Genomic DNA, 21,422 nt, shown 5'->3' with positions numbered 1-21,422 from the left:
GTGCTCTTTTTCTATGTAGCCTCCTTCTGACTGACCTGATAGTAAAGATTTTAGGAGTTACATGTAGCATCTTTCCATATAGGAATGTAAAACAATTTAAATTTATTGAGTCCCTTATGATTACTTGTTCATTTTTATGATTCTCTTGAGTCTTTTGTTTGTATGTCAAATTTTCTATTCACCTCTATTCATCAGAAATTCTTGAGAGTCTTCTATTTCATTAAATATCAATTTCTCCCCCAAAGGATTATGCTCAGTTTTGCTGGTAGGTGATTCTTGGTTGTAATCCTATGTGTTTTGCCTTCCAGAATTTCATATTCCAAGACCTCTGATGTTTTAATATGAAAACTGATAAATTGTATGTGATCCTGACTATGGCTCCATGATATTTGAGTTGTTTCTGTCTGCTTGTAACATGTTCACCTTGATGTAGAAACTTTGGAATTTAGTTATAATTTTCCTGGGAGTTTTTACTTGGGGATCTCTTCCTGTAAGTGATTTGGAGATTCTTTCAATTTCTATTTTCCCCTCTGGTTCCAGGATATTAGGGCAGTTTTCCTTGATAATTTCTTGAAATATGATGTCTACACTCTTTTTTTTTTTAAGCAAAAAAAGTATGCTTCAATCTGTATTCAGACACCAGCAGTTCTTTCTCTGGGGATGGATAGCATTTTTCATGATAACTCCTTCAGAGTTGCCTTGGATTATTGTATTACTGAGACTTGCTCAGTCATATACAACTGATCACCTTAAAATATTGCTTTTACTTTGTACATAGTACATTTTACTTTGCCTCAACTCATGTAAGCCTTTCCAGATTTTTCTGAGAGCATCCTGCTCACCATTTGTTATAGCAAAATTGTATCCCATCATAATCATATACCACAAGTTGTTCAGTCATTCCCCAATTGATGGACTTTCCCTCAACTTCTAGTTCTTTACCCCTAGAAAAGGGCTGCTATAAATATTGTTGTATATATAGGTCCTTTCCTTTTTTTAAATCTCTTTTGGGATATAGAGCCAGTAGTGGAATTGCTTTGCATGGTGTTTATAATCCTTTGGGCATAGTTCCAAATTGCTCTACAGAATGGTTGAATCAGTTCACAAATTCCACTAACAATGCATTAAAGTCTATTTTTCCTACATTTCCTCCAAAATTTGTCATTTATTTTTTTCTGTCCTATTAACCAATCTAATGGGTATGACATAGTACCTCAAAATTGTTTTAATTTGCATTTCTCCAATCAATAGTGAGTTAGAGTATTTTTTCACATGTCTATAGACAGCTTTGATTACTTCATCTGAAAACTACTCACCTTTTGATCATTTATCAGTTGGAGAACAGCTCTTATTTTTATAAATTTGACTTCATTTCTATATGTTTGAGAAATGAGGTCTTTCTCAGAGAAACTTCAATTATTTTCATATTTACTATTTCTAACTTTATTTCCTTCCACATTATCCCCCATTTATTCTATTCTTTTTCTCCTTTCACCCTATCCCTCCTCAAAAGTGTTTTGCTTCTGCTTACCCCCACAGTCTTCCCTCCCTTCTCTTATCCCCTGCTTCTCTTATCACCTTATCCCATTCCTCTCCTTCTTTCCTGTAGGCTAAGATAGGTTTCTATACCCAATTGAGTGTGTATGTTATTCCCTCTTTGACCAAATTCTGATGAGTGTAAGGTTCACTCATTCCCCCTTACCTCACATTCTTCCCCTCCACTGTAAAGGCTTTTTCTTACCTCTTTTATGTGAGATAATTTACCCCATTCTACCTCTCCCTTCCTCTTCCCCCAGTGTGTTCCTGTCTCCCCCTTAATTTTATTTTTAGATATCATCCCTTTGTATTCAGTGTCACTGTGCCCTCTGTCTATATATACTCCTTCTAACTACCCTAATAATGAGGAAGGTCTTATGAGTTACAAATATTATCTTACCATGTAGGAATGTAAACAGTTTAACCTTATTAAGTCCTTTATGATTTTTCTTTCCTGTTTACTTTTTTATACTTATCTTGAGTCTTTTATTTGAAATTTAATTTTTCTATTCAGCTCTGTTCTTTTCATCAAGAATACATGGATTCTATCTTTATCTCATTGAATGTCCATTTTTCCCCTGAAGGATTATACTCAGTTTTCCCAGTTGGGTGATTCTTGGTTGTAATCCTAGCTCCTTTGTTGATCAAAATATCATATTCCAAGTCCTTTGATCCTTTAATGTAGAAGATGTTAAATTTTGTGTTACACTGACTGTGGCTCTACCATACTTGAATTGTTTCTTTCTGGCTGCTTGCAATATTTTCTCCTTGATCTGGAAACTCAGGAAATGGTCTATAATATTCTTGGCAATTTTCATTTCAGGATCTCTTTCAAGAGATGATCGGTGGGTTCTTTCAATTTCTATTTCCTCCTCTGGTTCTAGAAAATCAGGAAAATTTTCCTTCATAATTTCTTGAAAGATGATGTCTAGGCTCTTTTTTTGATCATGGCTTTCAGGTAGTTCAATAATTTTTAGATTATCTCTCCTGGATCTATTTTCTATGTCAGTTGTTTTTCCAATGAGATATTTCTCATTGTCTTTTTTTTTTCATTTTTTTGTTTTAGTTGTTTCTTGATTTCTCATAGTCATTAGCTTCCATTTGCTCCATTATAATTTTTAAGCAATTATTTTCTTCAGTGAGCTTTTGGACCTCCTTTTCTATTTGGCCAATTCAGCTTTTTAAGGCATTCTTATCCTCATTGGCTTTTTTGGACTTTTTGGATTTACCATTTGGCCTATTCTGCTTTTTCAGGTGTCTTTTTCTTCAATATTATTTTTGTGCCTCCTTTACCAAGCTATTGACTCTATTTTTCATGATTTTCTTACATCACTCTCATTCCTCTTCCCAATTTTTACTCTACTTCTCTTACTTGCTTTTCAAAATCCTTTTTGAGCTCTTCCATTGCCTGAGTCCAATTCATATTTTTCATGGAGGCTTTGGATGTAGTAATTTTGGCTCTGTTTTCTTCTGAGTGTGTGCTTCAATCTTCCTTGTCACTGTAGTAATTTTCAATAGAGGTTTTTCCTGTTGTTTGATCATTTTTCCAGCCTATTCATCGACTTTTAACTCTTTGTTAGAGTAAGGTTCTGCTTGCAAGGTGGAGGATGCATTGTCCCAAGCTTCAGGTGTTTTGTGTAGCTGTTTTCAGAGAAACTTCTAGATAACTGTAAGTTCTCAGTTTTTCCAAGTTACTATGATCTAAGGGGAGATGTTTATTACTCCCCTGGCCTGTGAGCAACCACAAGCACTCTTTTCTGCCCTGGAACTGTAAGGGTGGTCCCCTTCCATGTGGATGCAAGGTCTGTTCTAGTGTTCCTCTTCACCCTGGGACTGCCACCCAGGACTGCAACCCAGATCCAAATATGGTCAAAGCAATGGTCCTAGCTCAATGCTGGCAAAAAGACTCCTGTAATTTCTTTCTGATCAGTTACTCTACCCCTTTACCACCTGTGGGCTGAGAGCTTCACAAGCAGCTGCAGCTGGTGATTCAGTCCCTCCCAAGGCCTGTTTCTGTTTTGTTGTGGCCTAGTCTGTGCTGGCATGGCATGCACTAGACTGTACTCCTCTCCAATCCAGGTGTGACAGACCTTTCTTGTTGACCTCTTAAGTTGTCTTTCGCATCTTTTGGCTGAGAGGTCTGAAAACTGCCCCTGTTGCCAATGAACCAGTTGCCCTGAGGCCTGATCTGGATTTGCTTGGGCCCAGTTTGTGCTGGCACAGCTTACACTGGACTGTGCTCATCTCTCACACTGGTGCAACAGACCTTACTTGCCAACCTTACAAGTGGTTTTGGGCTGGAAATTTGTTTCACTCCATCTCTTTGTGGATTTTGCTGCTCTATAATTTGTTTAGCGGCATTTTTAAAGGAATTTGGAGGAGTCTCAGGGAGAGGTCAGGGGAGTCCCTGACTCCACTCCACCATCTTGGCTCTGCCTCCTCTCTAGGTTCTTTTTTTTTAACATGGCTTTTAGGTAGTTCAATAATTCTTAAATAATCACTCCTTTACCTATTTCTCAGGTCAGTTCTTTTTCCAATAAGATATTTCTAATTTTATTCTATTTTTTTTATTATTTTAACTTTATTTTATTGTTTCTTGAAGTCTCACAGAGTCATGAACTTCCACTTGCTTGATTGCAATTTTTAAAGAATTATTTTCTATAGTGAGCATTTGTACCTCTTTTTCATTTGGCCAATTCTGCTTTTCAAGGAATTATTTTCTTCAGTGAATTGCTGTACCTTCTTTTCTGTTTGGCCTTTTCTCCTCTTAGAGGAATTCTTTTCTTTAGTGAATTTTAGTGCCCCTTTTACCATTAGGCCAGTTCTGTTTTTTAAAGTATTATTTTCTTTACTATTTTTCTGCCTCTTTTGCCAAGCTTTTAATTCTCTATTCATAATTTTCTTGCATTGCTTTCATTTCTTTTCCCATTTTTTTCCTCTACCACTCTTTTCTCTTTCTATAACTTTCCAGGAATTCTTTCTAGCCTTAGTTCCAGATTAGCATTCTTATTTGAGACTTTGCTTGTAACTATTTTCAGATTGTTGTCTTCTACTAAGTTTATATCTTAGTCTCCCCTAACACTGTAGTAGCATTTTATGGTCATGTTCCTTTTTTGGTTGTTTTTCTTGTTTGCTCATTTCTCAGACTATTTTTTCAATTTGAACTTTATTATAAAATTGGACTCTGCTCACCTAGGGCTGGGGAGGCACTGTACCAAGTTTTAGACTTTTTCCTGTTGCTGTTTTCAGAGTTAGTTCTGGGTGTCTACAAGTTTTTGGTATTTTCAAGATAGTATTTTCCTGAAAGAGGTGTGGTGACTGCTGTCTTGGTATTCATTCTGGTCTTCATCCAGGAAGGGTCCCTGCTCCCCTGCATCTGCAAGTGCTAGTGCTCCTGTTGGCCATAGAACTATGAATGGATCCTCCATTCTCTTGTGACCATCACCACTATTGTTCTTTGCCCTGGAATTGTGACCCAGAACTAGTTTGAGGGCCATAGAGCTGCCAATCAAAATCAGCTGTACACAGTGCCAGCAAAAGGTCCTCTCCAGTCTTTTTTCAGACGAGTTGTCTGACCCCCTTACAGTCTCTGCACTGAGAATTCCTGAAGGTGCTGCTGCCCTGGATGCCTCCATGGCCTACCATTGGTGCTACTGCAGCACTTTGGGCCTGCACCCACAAACCTTTCCTGTGGATCACCTAAGTTGTCTTAGGTTAGATAAATATCTCCCTCTGACACTTTTTGGCTCTGATGTTCTAAAATTTGGTTTGAGGAATTATATTTAAATTGTTTGGAGAGGAATATGGGGAGAGTTCAACTGGATCCTAGCCTGTACTCCACCATTTTTCTCTAGTCCCTCTCTCGATACTTTCTTTTATGGTTACTTGCGTGTTTGTCATATCCCTATACTAGAACATAAGCTGCATAAGGGAAGGACTCTTAACTTTGCATCTTCTCTTCAGTAGTCACCAGAATGGTCTATATAAAGATAGGACTCATAAACATTTGTTAAATTTAATTTAAACATGATTAATTTCTCCACTTCAAAAGTTTCACCTCCCTTATTAACTTATTAGCTTATTAACTCTTTCTCAAACATAAGGCCATTTTGGCTGGATTCCAAAGAGGTAATAAAATATGGTAGGAAGAACATCAATGCTAAAGTCAAGGGACTTTGGTTAAAATCTAGATTTGTGGCTTAATCTAGGCAATTATGTCATGAAATGTCATGGACCTCAAGACATAGCTCATAAACACTAGTCATTTCAGGGAGAAAGTATGCTTGTTGGGGAAGGAATGTCCTTTGTCCTACCCACTTCAACATCCTGAAGAAAGCCTTTATCAACCTACCCAAGTTGTAGCTCTCTCTGTGTCCTGCCCACATGTCAGTTGTAACTAGTTTTTTTTTTTTTTGGTTGTTGTTGTTGTTGCTTTGTTTTGGTTTTCAGATTGTTATTACTTGGCAGAATTTTTGCCCCACTAGAAGATCCAGGGTAACCTTGATGTGACAAGGAGGTATAGGAATAGAAAAAAGTAGAGAATTCAATATAATTATGACTTTGGAAGTAAATTAATGCTTGTAGTTTGGAATACTTTATGTATAAAGATATAACTATTAATGGTAAGTATTTTGAATTATATTCTTTATAATGGTGATGGAGTCATAGTCCCTTTTTCTTTCTAGGTATGAGATTGATAGCTGAATTTTGCAGAACAGTTTTGTATATGGGAATTTGTTGTCATTCTAAGACTCTATATTGTAACTGGCCTGGGCTTTTATTATTTACAATATTGTTTTGTGTATTTTCTATATTATATAATAAATATTAATCTAGCTTTTATTGAAAAGTTTTTTATACTTAAATATCAAATATATTAAGTTGGAATATTTACTATGGACATAAAACTTTTTTTAAGATTTTTTTGAACACTAATCTCAATTAATCAAAAAACATTTATTAATATATTACTATTCCAGCCATTGCACTAAGTGCTCGAGATACATATATCAAGAATGAAAGAATCACTAATTTCATATAGAATAAATATGAAGAGAATAAATAAGAAATGGAAGACAGGATAGTTAAATAGGGAGTTTAGAATGGAAGACACTAACATTTTTGGGGATCAGAAAAGGCTTAATGAAGAAAGTGTTAATTGCACCAAGTCTTGAGGTAGAGAGAAATTCTATGGGGCAGAGGTAAAAAATTAAAAGTATTGTCATGAGGAATAGACAATGAAACAGTACAGAGATGAGAGACAACATTTGTTTTCTTTTTTTCATTATTTAATATTATATTTTCTCCAGTTACATGTAAAATCTATTTTAACATTTTTTTCAAATTTTGCATTCTAAATTCTCTCACTTCTACTCCTTATCCTATCATTGAGAAGGCAAGCAATTTGATATGTTGTACACGTGTAGTCATGCAAAACACATTTCCACATAAGACATTCTGTGAAAGAACACACAGACAAAAAAAATTCCAACAAAAATAGAGTAAAGAAAAACTACATTCAAGCTCTACCAGTTCTTTCCCTAGAGATGGACAACAACTTTCATAATAATTCCTACAGAATTGTTTTGGATCATTTTATTGCTGAGAATAGCTAAGTTATTCATAGTAGATAATCATACAATATTACTGTTACTGTGTACTATGCTCTGGTTCTGCTAATTTTACTTTGCATTAATTCATGTAAGTCTTCCCATGTTTTTTTTTTTTCTGAGAGCATACTGCTCATCATTTCTTAAAGCACAATAATATTCTATCACAATCCCAAACAACTTATTCATCCATTCCCTAATTGGTGGATATCCCCCTCAATTTCCAATTCTTTGCCACCACTAAAAGAGCTGCTATAAATATTTTTGTACACATAAGTACTTTTCTTCTTCATTTTCTCTCCCTCTTTAGGAAGCAGTTCTAGTAATGGTATTGTTTGGTGAAAGGAGATGCCTGATTTTATAGCCCTTTGGGCATAGTTCAAAATTGCTCTACAGAATGGTTGGATAAGTATACAAGTTCACCAATAGTATATTGGTGTTTTAATTTCCCTGTATCTTCTACATTTATCATTTTCCCATTTAGTCATAGCAGCCAATGTGATAGGTAGGATGTGGTACCTCAGAGGTGTTTTAATTTGCATTTCTCTCATCAATAGTGTTTTAGAGCATTTTTATATGACTATAGATAGCTTTGATTACTTTGTCTGAAAACTGCCTGTTCATGTTTTGACCAAACAATACCACTACTAGGGCTGTATCCCAAAGAGATTTAAAAAAAGAAAAGAAAAGTATGTATGCATACAAAAATATTTATAGCAGCCCTTTTTTAATGGTAGCAAGGAATTGGAAATTGAGGGGATGCCCATCAGTTGGGAAATGGCTGAATAATTGTATAATATGAATGTAATGGAATATTATTGCACTATAAGAAATGATGAACAGGTGGATTTCAGAAAAACCTGGAAAGACTTACATGAACTGATGCAAAGTGAAGTAAGCAGAACCAAGAGAACATTGTACACAGTAAAAGCAACACTGTGCAATGACTAACTTAGATGGATTTAGCTCTTCTTTACAATGCAATGTTCTGAGACAATTACAAAAGACTCATGATGGAAAATGCTATCCACATTCAGATGAAGAACTATGGAGTCTGAATGCAGATCAAAGCATATTATTTCTCTTTTTGTTTTTTTTTCTTTCTCATGTTTTTTTTTTCCTTTTGTTGTGATTCTTCCTTCCCAACATGACTAATATGGAAATATGTTTAATGTGATTGTACATGTATAGCCTATATCAGATTTTAAGCCATCTTGGGTAGGGGAGAGGGGAGGATGGGAGAAAAATTTAGAACTTAGAATCTTATATAAGTGAATGTTCAAAACTAAAAATAGAAGCAGCTAGGTGGTGCAGTGGATAGAGCTCCAGTCTTGGAATCAGGAGGACCTGAGTTCAAATCTGACCTCAGACACTTGAAACTTACTAGCTGTGTGACCCTGGGCAAGTCACTTAACCTCAATTGCCTCACAAAACAAACAAAAAAATAAATTTTTAAAAATAAATTTTTAAAAAATGCCTGTTTATATCCTTTGGTCATTTCTCAATTGAAGAAAGATTCCTATTTCTATAAATCTGATTTATTTTTCTATATGTTTGAAAAATGAAGTCTTTATCAGAGAAACTCACTGTAATTATTTTTCAGAGTAATGATTACCAACTAGGTTTTTCCTTCCAACCTATATTCCCATGTTCATCCTACTCTCTCTGCTTTTACCCTGTCTATTCCCAAAAGTGTTTTGCACATGACTCTTACAACCCCAAAACTGCCCTCCCTTCTATTGGCCTCTCCCCTTCTCTCTTCTTCTCTCCCCACTTCTCCCATTTTCCTCCTCCACTGTAAAATCTCTTTCGGGCCTCTTTTACTCCACATAATTTATTCAATTCTACCTCTCCATTTCCCCTTTTCCCAGTGCATTCTTTTCTCTTGTCCCTTAATTTTATTTTGTAACATAATTATACCATCACATTCAACTGACACCTCTGCTTTCTATCTATGTACACTCCTTCTAACTACCCTAATAATGAGAAAGTCTTCAGGAGCTATAAATATAATTTTCCCATGTAAGAATATAACCATTTGACCTTATCAGATCTTAAGATTTCTCTTTTTTGTGTACCTTTTTATGCTTCTTTTGCATCTTGTATTTGGAAGTCAAATTTTCTATTCAGTTCTGGTCTTTTCATCAGGAATGCTTGAAAATCTTCTATTTAACTGAATGTCCATTTTCCCCCTAAAGGATTATACTCAGTAGGTGATTTTTGGTTGTAATCCTAGCACTTTTGCCCTCTGGAATATCATATTCCAAACTTTCTTATCTTTCAATGCAGAAGCTTAAATCTTGTGTTATCCAGACTATGGCTCCATGATATTTGAATTGTTTCTTTTTGGCTGCTTGCAGGATTTTCTCCTTGATCTAGGAATTTGGGAATTTGTCTATAATATTCCTGAAAGCTTTAATTTTGGGATCTCTTTCAGGAGCTTATCAGTGGATTCTTTCAATTTTTATTTTACCCTCTGGCTCTGGAATATCAGGGAAGTTTTCCTTGATAATTTCTTGAAAGGTGATGTGTAGGTTCTTTTTCTGATCATGACTTTCAGGTACTCAAATAATTCTTCAATTATCTCTCCTGGATCTATTTAACAGGCCAGTCATTTTTTCCAGTAAGATAGTTCACATTTTCTTCTACCTTTTTTTTCATTCTTTTGATTTGTTTGCTTTTTTTTTCTTGATGTTTCATTAAGTCACTAGCTTCCACTTGCCAATTCTAACTTCTAAGGAATAATTTTCTTCAATGAGCTTTTGTAACTCCTTTTCCATTTGGCCAATTCTACTTTTTAAGAAATTCTCTTCAGTGAGTTTTTCATATCTTTTTCCACTTGACCAATTTTGCTTTTCAAGGCATACTTCCTTCTTTGCATTTCTGTGCCTATTTTAACATTTGGTCTATTCTTCTTTTTAATGTGTTATTTTCTTCAGTATTTCTTGTGCATCCTTTACCAAGCTATTGACTTTTTTCATGATATTCTTGCATTACTCTCATTTTTATTCCCAATTTTCCTCTAGCTCTCTTACTTGATTTTTAAAATCCTTTTTGAGCTCTTCCATGGCCTGAGACTAATTCATATTTTTCTTTGAGGCTTTAGATGCAGGAATTTTGACTTTGTTGCCTTCTTTTGAGTGTGTGTTTTGATCTTCCTGGTCACCACAGTAACTTTATATGGTCAGATTTTTTTTCCTGTTGTTTTCTCATTTTCCAGCTTATTTATTGATTTTTTCATTTTATGCTAAAGTGGGGCTCTGTTTCCCAAGTTGAGGGGGCACTGTCCCAAGTTTCATTTTTTTGTGCAGCTATTTTCAGAGGTAATTCTGGGTACCTGCATGTTTTTGGCTCTTCCAAGGTGTTATGATCTAAGAAAAAATGTGTTTACTACTCTCCTGTACTGTGTACTTGTTTGTGAGTGACCACAAGAACTTTTTTCAACTCTGAAACTGTCCAGAGTCTGTGACAGATTGGTCTGTGACCACAGTCCCTGCTCTGTTGTGGCTTCAAGTTATGCTATGCTATGCTAGTGCTCCTCACCACACTGGGATTAAAACACAAGACTGAGACCCAGTTCCAAGTTTAGACAATGCAACAGTCCTGACCCTGGAACTAGCAAAGGGATCCTTCACATCTCCTTCTGATCCATTGTCTGATCCTGTCTATGGACTGAGAGGCCTGGAAACCCCTACTGTTGCCACTGATTCAGTTGCCCCAAGGCCTGCTCCTGGTTTGTTTGTTTGTTTGTTTGTTTGTTTGTTTTTTTCCTGGGTCTTGGTCTGTGTTGTCATGACTTAGGCTGGACTGTGCTCCTCTCTCACCTTGATGCAACAGATCTTTCCTGCCAACCTTCTAAGTTTTTTTGTGCTGGAAAATTGATTTGCTGGGTTTTTTTGTGGGTTCAGAGTCTTTAGAATTTGTTTAGAGTCATTATTTAAAGTTATTTGGAGAGGTTTGGTGGAGAGCTCAGGCAAGTCCCTCTCTTTACTCCAAAATCTTGGCTCTGCCTCCCCCAGAACATATTTTCTTAGAGCATTTAGGTGATTCAGTGGATAGAGCACTGACCCTGGAAACAAGAAGACAAATTCAAATCCAGCTTCAGACACTTATTTGCTGTGTGACCCTGGACAAATCACTTAACTTTTGCTTAGTTTCCTCATCTATAAAATGAAGATAATAATAATAACTAGTTTCCAAGGTTATTGTGATAATCAAATGAAATAATCGTTGTAGAGCACTTAGCACAATGTCTAGCACATAGTAAGATCTATATAAATGTTAGATATCATCATTTTCATTATTATTATTTTAAGAATGATATATTAAGGGTCAATTTGAGTGGATCACATTGCACAGCTGAGGGTTTAACTAATATACAATGATCCTGGAAAGATAGATTGGGTCCAGGCTGTGATATATTTAAAAGCTAAACAGAAGAGTGTATGTTAGACCCTTAAAGAAATAGGGAGACAAAAGATATCATCTGTGAAGGAAATAACATAATTATATGTGAATTTAAGGAAAATTATTTTGGGATCTATGTGGAGGACATGGATAGGGAGAGGGAAGAGTTAAGTATAACATCAAGATTCCAGGTTTTCATTCAGGGGTCAATTCCAGAGTCACTTACTAAATATGGCCTGCTTTGATTCCCCCCTCCACATTTTTAGTGCATCTTTATACACACAGAGACATATACACACATACATAAACCAGAAATATGTTTTTTCCTTTTATTCCTTGTTCAAAAAAAGTAATTACAGATGTATATGTTGTTTCCTTCCAATAGAATAAAAGTTCCTTGAGGGCAGGGATCATTTTTATTTTTTGCCTTTTTTTCCCTCCAATAACTACTTCAGTTTCTGGCAATTACTAAGCACTTGATATATCATGAGTTTCTAGAGAAAATCATTATTAATTTCTAATTTGGAACATGTCTTGCATTGTTCTCCATAATTTACATACTCAATTCCTATTCATAAGCCATCTCTTCAGCATCTCAATTGACTTTACTACTCTGGAGAAAATTCTGCCATGGGACACCAATCTTCTGATTAGTTACACCCTTTTCCAGAACCCTATTTTAGGAAAGTTTGAGCCACCTTGATTTTCACTCTCTCCTCTTTAGAATCACCAACTCTCTTCTTATGCTATGTGTATTTGTTGCTTCCCACACTTCTCAAGTTCTAGAAGCATTAACCATAATCAAATCAACCCTGTCAAAGTTGCTGGAACAGGTGTGTCAATTTAGTCTCCTTGGGCTCAAAATCTTGTAACTTCCAAAACCAAAGCACTCATTCCTGGCCACTGCAGCCTTGTGAGTGGCCTATCTTATTAGAATATATAGTCCTTGGTGATAGGGACCATGCTTTCCCATACATTTGTCATAGGTGTTCCATTCAATACTAAAGAGCCTTCCTTGATGTCTCAACATAGAGGATACTGGTGGAGCAAACAGTGGGGCTGTCTACTGCTATTTCTTGCTCTTGACACATGATGCCTTTTCCTTAGTGCATGTCTTTAATGGTATTCTTTATTCCAGTTCTTCCTAATTCCTTATTTGCTATATGCTACAATCTGCTTAATTCCACACGTCCTTCTCCATCTCCTTCTTTGTGATAGTTATTTTTAATTCCTTTTAAGACTATGATCTTCTACTACCAGATATCCAGAAAACAATGATAGGTCTTTGTTTCTAGAAATATTGAGTCATTAAACTTTATAAGGCAATGTAGTCCATTTGCCTGCATTTGTTTAATTCTGTCATAATAAGTATAGCAATAGCTAACATTTATGTAGTGCTTACCATGTGCCAGGAACTGTAATAAGAACTTTACAGTTATTATCTTATTTCATCCTCACAGCAACTCTGTAAGGTGGGTGCTATTGTTATTATATTCCTCATTTTACAGATGAGGAAACTGAGGCACACTGTGGTTAAGTGACTTTCCCAGGATCATAGTGCTGGTAAGTGTCTGAGACTGGATTTGGACTCTGGTCTTTCTGATTCTAGGCTCAGTGCTATGTCTACTATAGCACATAACTGCCTACACTTAATTCTACAGTAGGACATATGAGATATCAGGGGAGGGCCTATAAATGTTTGGGTAAATCTTCAATGGAGAATTTTTAGATATAAATGGATATAATATTCTTTGGATGGGAAGATATTAGAGCTACATAAGGACAAAACTTTTAAGAAATGAAGGGGTTCTTGTTCAGATATGGGTTACAGTGTGTATTTTCTGAAGTTCTCTCCATCCCTAAAATTCACTGTTCTGCAATTCTTTGCATATTGCCATATTAGGATTTTTTTTTCTGATAACTAATGGAAATACTAACATTCCTAAAGAAGCCCAGCAGAAAGTATTTATTTTTATTATCCACAGTGATTCATACAATGTTGGCTCTCAAAGGCACTCAATAAATATTTGTTGAATAAATGTTAGGTGAATATCATATTTGAAGATGCCCCAAATTCACTTGATTCTGAGAATCTTCTAAAGTGAATGAATTTTATTTTTAAAATAGCTAAAGCTTAGGTTTTTGAGCAATTCTTTGCTCACTTATGAAAAATATTTTGTGTTTTTGACATGGATACAGTTAACAAAGATGTTGCAGTTCAAAACCTTACTTCCTAAAACTACCTGCATGGCTGAAGCAGTTATTGGCTTCTCATGAAGTAACTGACCTGTTAATTGTGTCCATAAAGAAATTACTAGGGTTAATTTACTTCCTATTAAAAGACATTTATATCAATACTTGTCATGAGGAAAATTGAAGAATAACTTGGTTGATGACAAGTGGTTAGGTCTCTTGGAATCTATTCTCTAGATCATACATTACTCCCATTATGGTGATTATGAACATGTGAATATGATAAGTATATGCATGCAGGACACACACACACATACACAGAAATGTGTGCTCATGCAGGCACATGGCATTTCCCATCAAGAAATGACCTAATAGGGGTATTTATAGGGCTTGAAAAATTCCAATAGCTAAATGAGGGTATTAGTTTATGTTTGATATTGAAACTACATCAAACATTCATAGGTATTCAATAGTTAACACAAGATTTGTTTAGACTTAGCAAGAATAGGATATTTTAGCAAGCATATACAATGAGGACATTCTGAATTGACTCAGTTGAGGGAAGCTCCCCTGCTTAAGTTGCTCATCATTTTCCAACAACCAAGCAGATAGCAAAAGATAGCACCTAGAGCACCTAGTGGCTATTTTGTTTTCAGATCATCTGGATGTTATGTCAACAGCCTAACATTTAGTCCCCTGAACCAATAGTTGAGACTAGTTTCAATGACTTTTAAAGGGGGGGGGGGAGCAAACAATCAAACTTAGCCTAACTTGCATGAGAGCAAGGGTTAGGAGATTGTTCTTACTACAGTAAAGTTTGAACTAGGTGAGTTTTAGGTTCTTTTCCATGGCTAGATTTTTATCCTACAGTATCTGAAGGTATCTAGTCATCAGGCAGAAAGTATCTAGTCATCAGGCAGAAATTTAGATGGGTCAAAGAAGAGTATAATTGTGGCAATCAGATTGCTGGATAGGGGCAAGCATTCTGACATGAGTCATCTTTCTTGTATTGCTGAATTATGCAGTTCACATCACACATCCTCTCTCAGTGGCCACATTCACCTCAAAGCAAAAAAAAAAAAAAAGACAAATGTATGTGGAAGTGTTCAGAGATCATTATGACTAAATGAAGATGGTGAGTACAGTAACAGTGATCTACAAGAGGAAATATGTGTAACAGGCAGAAGCAGGATCCGTTAAAAATAATAAAGAAGACTTATAGTCTCATCAAGTTAATTTATTTACATCATTTTCTCAATCACCTCTGGACCCATGTGTTCTCTGAAGAAAAGTACAAAGTATAAACCTGTCAAATTGAAGAAGCTTTCTTATTTTGTTATTTTAAGAGTATGGAGAAATTCTTAGTTTATTCATGGGAGAATGTTTTCTTTGGTAAGGAAATACAGTTGGAGATAATAGCTTGATTGTCTACTGCTTCCTTAATAATTCATGTGGATTTTCATTCAGAACTTCTTGTCTTCTCTCTTCCCCTTTAAAATGCACCTTCAAATTATGGTGTGCCCCAAGTTGAGTTCTTCACTGCCTTGGAACCATCAGAGTTGGGATTGTCTGAATTGATGAAATAAAGGAGTTATAGAAAATTGAGAAATTAAATCAAGAACATGATTTAATGATACAAGTCTCCATAAGCTATGCCATTTCATTATTATATAGTCTCTTCTCATAATATACTGTAACTACAAAAATGAAAATTACAGCAATGCCCAGTAAATTGACTTAACAGGGCTCAATTTGATGAATAGAAAAGAATGATTCCTAGTTAGGATATCAACAGAAACATATAAACGTTGCTTCTGAAGGTCTAGGGGAGGCTTGAAAAACTGTTTTCTAAATAGCTTTCCTTCACGCAGTACCTTATACTTACCAAAATTTTTGAGTTGGCAATGTTTGTTCATACTTAGAATATCCCTTTAAGTTAGTAGGATTATCATCACCTAATTTCACTGATAATGAAACTAAAGATCAAAGAAGCTCACCAATTTGCCCAAAATTATACAATGTGTAGCAAAGCTGGTCCTTGAACACAGAACTTTTGACTTCAAGTACTACTGCTCTTTCTACTCTATCATACTTTCTCTTCAGTGAGTTGAACTTTCCTTTTATAATCTAACATATATTCTTAACTAGCTTACTAAACAATGATCAAATCAACCATATTTTTCATATACAATGAAAAGATTAACCCCAGCCAGCCTAGCCTTAGTCCAAATTATCCCAAATCTCCAATTTCTGGAATCTGAATTGATATGATTTTCTTTTATTGTTGTATAAAGCCACTTTTCAATATAGACTTGTAATACACTCACAGAAAACTTCCGGTTATCATATACATGTTTTTAAGACTTAAAACAATATTTAAAAATAATTAAAGGGGGATTGAGAGGATAGATAGAGGTTTCATTCTCTTTTCCCCCCTTTGGTGAAGATTAAGTACGGTATAGTATATTTGACCTCTATCTTACCTATAGTGTCTAAATTCTCAATAGGGATTTCAGGATTATCTAATCTCTAAATAAAAGAACAGAGTTTCCACAAGGTACCTCTTGAATTTGGTAATTTTAGGATATATGAAATCCAATTGGGATGATCATTTCATGGATGTTTAGGAGTGAATGAATAGTGATTTTGCTGCCTACTGATCTAGGCCAAAATGGATACACAATGGACTGATTCCTTAAACTATTAATGTTATATTATTTCAAGTTGAATTAGCTTAATATATACTTTGCAAGTACACTGCAATTTTCTTCCTGTGCAATTATTAACATATTCATTATTTTCATGTGTAGGATTCATTTTAAGTATGAAAATCTTATAAACGGGGCAGCACTTTCTAGTTTTATTCTAGCTTTAGCACACTCGGGCTCCTTAAACAAAATGATTAGAACTAACAAATAGGTCACAACCTTGGCAACCATCCTGTGTGAGACAATATAATCTGCCAGCTTACTGGTTGTCATAGAAACTGACAATAGCTAGGTTTTTTTCTCTCGCCACAGCAACCCATATTTTATGCATAAATGATTAACACATTAAAACTAAGGAATGAGCACATGAAAATAGTATGACTGCCTTTATGGCCATGATGTAAATTAGATACTTTTATTTGTTCCATCATGTGTTTCTTTCCACCATCAATCCAATGCTGAAAATTAAAATGTGGAAATGCACAGCTGAAGGGACATGTCCTTATAGGTAATATTCAGTAGTTCTCTCGCCAGGGATGCATTCTATCACCCCAGTTGCCATTCCCACTGAGACAATTTATCAAGTGACTCTCTCAAGAAAACCTGGTTTGCTCCTGCCACTGATGTGTTTAGCTATTCTCATCATTTTCAAACTATAGCAATTTAGGAGAATAAAAAGGTTGGCAAATGTAACTTTGGAAGGCAGTGAATTGCATCATCTTAAGGGTTTCAAAATTTAATTTCCTATAAAGGAAAGGTTGAAGCATGCCTCTCCTTGTCCCCAGGGTTCAATGGAGGCCTTGAAATAGCACAGTGTGGTTCACTGTGGAAGAGACATTTTAGGCCATACCCATTCAGAGCAATCCTTCCTGTTTCTAGGGATTCATGCATAAATCATTAGGACCAAATTATACACTTCATAATTTTACATAAAAAATCTTTTTTTGTTTGTTTTATGAGTCCCCAACCCTTCATATATTTGAGCACAAATTCTTCAGCATCTGAGAAACAACAATCTGCAGAGCTTCACACCATACTGAAATGAAGAATATTCCTAACTTTATTGGAAAAACAAGGTGCATTTCATTAGAGAATGTAATATGGAAAAAAAAACAGAAAAAGGAAGATGGGTACATTAAGGTTGCCTCCCCACAGGCAGGCCCTAACTTATGTATTAATAATCACTTACAATATATGCAAAGTCAGCAGGGGAATTGTGGAATGTCAATTTACCTCAGATCTCACTGATTTTGAACAGCTCAATTATGAAACATGGAATGATTCATGTGGTTTTCATATTCTTTCCAGAATTCTTTTTTTTTGCCTGATAAAAATTTGTGTTTATATAAAATTGTAGAATCTCTAATTTGGTCTTGAAAACAAAAAAAGATTACTTTGAATGGTCAGGCCCAGAATTCTTCCACAAAATATAGAGTAATACTATTTTAGAACCTGTCACAGTGCTCTGCCCATAATAGATGTGCAATAAATGATTATTAAGTTGAGTTGAATATTATACATCTCTAGGGTTGAAGTACACATTTCCCACATATTTGTTTGATAAATTATTTCTAAAAAGACTTTCATTTCTTATATCCTACTGTTAAATATCCTCGCTCCTGTTGCTAAAGTGAGAGAAAAAGGAGGCAGATGATATGGCAAATCAGCTTGAATTCCTAACATCCAAAAGGATATGGATGGTCCACCATGAACACATGCATGGAATCTGAAAGATACTTTTTTAAAATTTTTTTTCTTTTATCTCACAGGTGGTAGAAATGCTATTCACATACCATTAAACATACAAATAAATATTACTTTTATCAGTTTCCTCCATTAAACATGATGTCTTCATTGTCCACAGAAATAGATCTTGGTATTGTGTGGGTTTTAAGTGCATGTTGGTGAATAATACTGTCTTAAAAGATTTTGCAGTGTGAAAGATTTACCTCTGAATATTTCAGTGAATATTCAGAGTTTTTTTTTTCCTTCATGAAGTGCCATTACTAACCAGCATGTAAAGGCAGATTGGACTGGATGAAGACGAGTTGCCCAACTGACTGCTGCTGAGTACAACTTATTAAAAAAACACAAATTAAACCTTCTTATTGCATGAAATATTCTGTTTTGTTTTCCTCTCTATCACATTTGTATCTCAGATCAAAGGAATTTAAGATAGTTATCATAAAAGAAAAAAATAGTTAGGATGAAAGCAGATTTAGAAGATAGTGCTTTTATTACCATTCATCAGGGATCAGCTTGATGGTTTTCTAAAGATTCCTTAAAAGTTACAGCATTGGAGAATTCAAATAATTTAAGGAATTGTTGGCAAACCAATTAAGATAGGTACCTATACCTAAAGATGATGAATTCAGAAGGCCTAAGTCCCACAATTTGTGGAGATCCACCCCGAGCACAGCTATGAAGTCATGATTGGAGACTGGCAAAAAGAATAACATAAGAGGCATTATTATTCCTATAATCCATAGTTGAATTATATCTAAAAGATGTAATATGTACATAGAACATATGCACATTTGCCATTCTCTTGACAGAAAGCTGGTCTATTATTCATAATGCATTGTATATGCATCAAAGTGGCACCATGAACGCATATGCTCGATTGAGCAAGGGAGTCATCCTGACAAGCCACCAAGCAAGGTAACTGCATCTGAAGTGGTTGTTTCCCACAGTACACCCATCAGGTTACTTAAATCAAGAATTTGAGTTGTCATTAGCAATGAACTATGCAGTTTACTCCCCAAACAATGAAGTGTGAAGTTATTGGTCATTTGTTATCTATTCAGGATGATTTGGATAAACAAAATTAATTTCTAGTGGCCTTCTGCCTATGCAGTCCAAAACATAAATTCATGCCCAATGATCCAATGTAAATAGGAGGTCTAGACAACATTCCTGATGGACAGATTTATGATAGAACAGTAAGAGAAATGAGTTTAATAAGAATCAGAATTATAGAAACAAGTTTCAAATCCTGTCAAGCTGAGATTGGTAGTATTCATTTTTTTTCAATTAAAATTTGTTCTTCCTATTACATGTTTTAACCTTGCTCTGCTATTGCATGCCTTTTCCACCAGATGGTAGCCAATAAAAGCAGGAAGCCTGGAGATTAACACTGTATATTTATGAGGAATCAAGCTAAATTAAGACAGCTATCACCATGGACTTTATGATCAAACTCACAAACATTGGACCATAAATGTAGTCAGAGTACACATCACATAAATATAGGCAAACACTTTGTTGTGGTGCTTTTCAAAGTATCACATTTATCTGATTTCACTTTTGGGAAAACTGTTTATGAGTCTGACTTGAATTTATAGGCCCTTGAGGCTGCTAAAGACAAATATTATAGGCTGGGAAATGTTAAGTGATGTGAGTGTTGGAGTCCATGCTCATTATTAAAAGATTATTCACGCACACATAAATATATGAATACACTCTAATCTTGAATAATGCTTAAGTCTTTGTTGCTATAAATAAAGCACTAAAGTGTTCTATGGCCTAATTATTAGGATATGCATTTTCTGTCAATTTCTTTTTTAAAAAATGATTTATTCTACTTACCCTGTTGTAACCAGATAAGTGAAATTGTTTCCCCAACGTGTAGACTTCTTCTCTTGCCTTGTTAGTGCTGGCTTGTACATGAAGTATTCATTTAGTTGCAAAAACCAATTATCATCGCTGTCTGGATACATTAAGAATTTTTCTACAAGTCTTTTCCTCTCTATCACATTTTAAGCAACAGTTTCTATGAATTATTCATAGTTCCCATATTGCAGGCAGGGTTTTTTTTATTAAATTTGATCATAATAATAGTTATTACTGCAGTCATGACAGTTTTATGAGTATTCTTCAATGCCATTACCTGGAAAGATTTCAATCAAGAAATATAAAAGATGCAAATCAATTTCCATAATAAAATTAAACTGTACCATCTACTCTTTCATTCTAGCAACAGAACTGATTGACAGCTTCTTCCTTATCACTGTAGAAGATAACATGCTGGTGCAATAATATAGAATGGCAGATTACTTGCTCTTAAGAAATTCAAAGGCTTTTTCTACATTGTTGTTATTTAATGCTCACTAATCTCAAAGAAAACACAACATTTAACTCACAAACAATCAGGTTACAAATTTATTTTCAAAGCAAGGTAATTATTCCCACCACTGGACCCCTCCAGGCAGCAACTAATTTCCACAGAGATAGCTACATAGCTCTAGTTAGTTAGAGAATGCAGAATACATAAAATGTCAAATGTTATGGTACTCCTTGCTTTAAAAAAGCTGTGGCTGATACAGATACTTTATGCAAGTAGGTAATGTTTCAAATGATTTCTTGGTGTTTGTTTCTTAATAGGAAGCGAAAAGAAGTTTTGGCTAAAAAATGTTAATTTCAACCCTACCCTGTTATGTCACAATAAGGGGCAGGGTTTTGTTCAAGTTTTTCATAGATATGCAAAATCAAATCAGCAGTTGCCTTCTGCAAAATTAGGTCTCAATTCAAGACTTCAAAGGTCATAAAAAGAAGATTAACTAACAGAAAGCAAATTGAGCATTGCCCCAGGGCACAGGCATCCAAGGTGTATGCTTCTTCCCCAAAGATTCTTAGCCACACAGGCATGATCTGCCACAATTGCACCTGTCCTCCATTCTCAAGGTCCAATATACATGGCAACCCCACCTTCAAGGGCCTATCTTCTCTCCAGCTTTCATAAGGGTAAAGAGGGAAAGTGGATAGATTTCACTTGGAGAGATTGGACCACTCCATCCAAAGACTTTCTTGTGTGCCACCAAGCCCCCCACCCACAGATTTAGTTAGGACTAGTTTTAATTCTTCATAAGATCTTGACATTTAGAGCCAAAAGGTCATTTTGCATTACCTACAATATTCAAATATCTAATTTGTTTAGCTATTCCACAATAGATGGTCATCCCCTTTGTTT

This window comes from Vombatus ursinus, unplaced genomic scaffold (genome assembly GCF_900497805.2).
Source record: "Vombatus ursinus unplaced genomic scaffold, bare-nosed wombat genome assembly UNPS02009132.1, whole genome shotgun sequence".
In the NCBI taxonomy this organism is placed as follows: Eukaryota; Metazoa; Chordata; class Mammalia; order Diprotodontia; family Vombatidae; genus Vombatus; species Vombatus ursinus.
The sequence above is the reverse complement of the archived record's forward strand: the minus strand, read 5'-3'. Positions refer to the sequence as shown.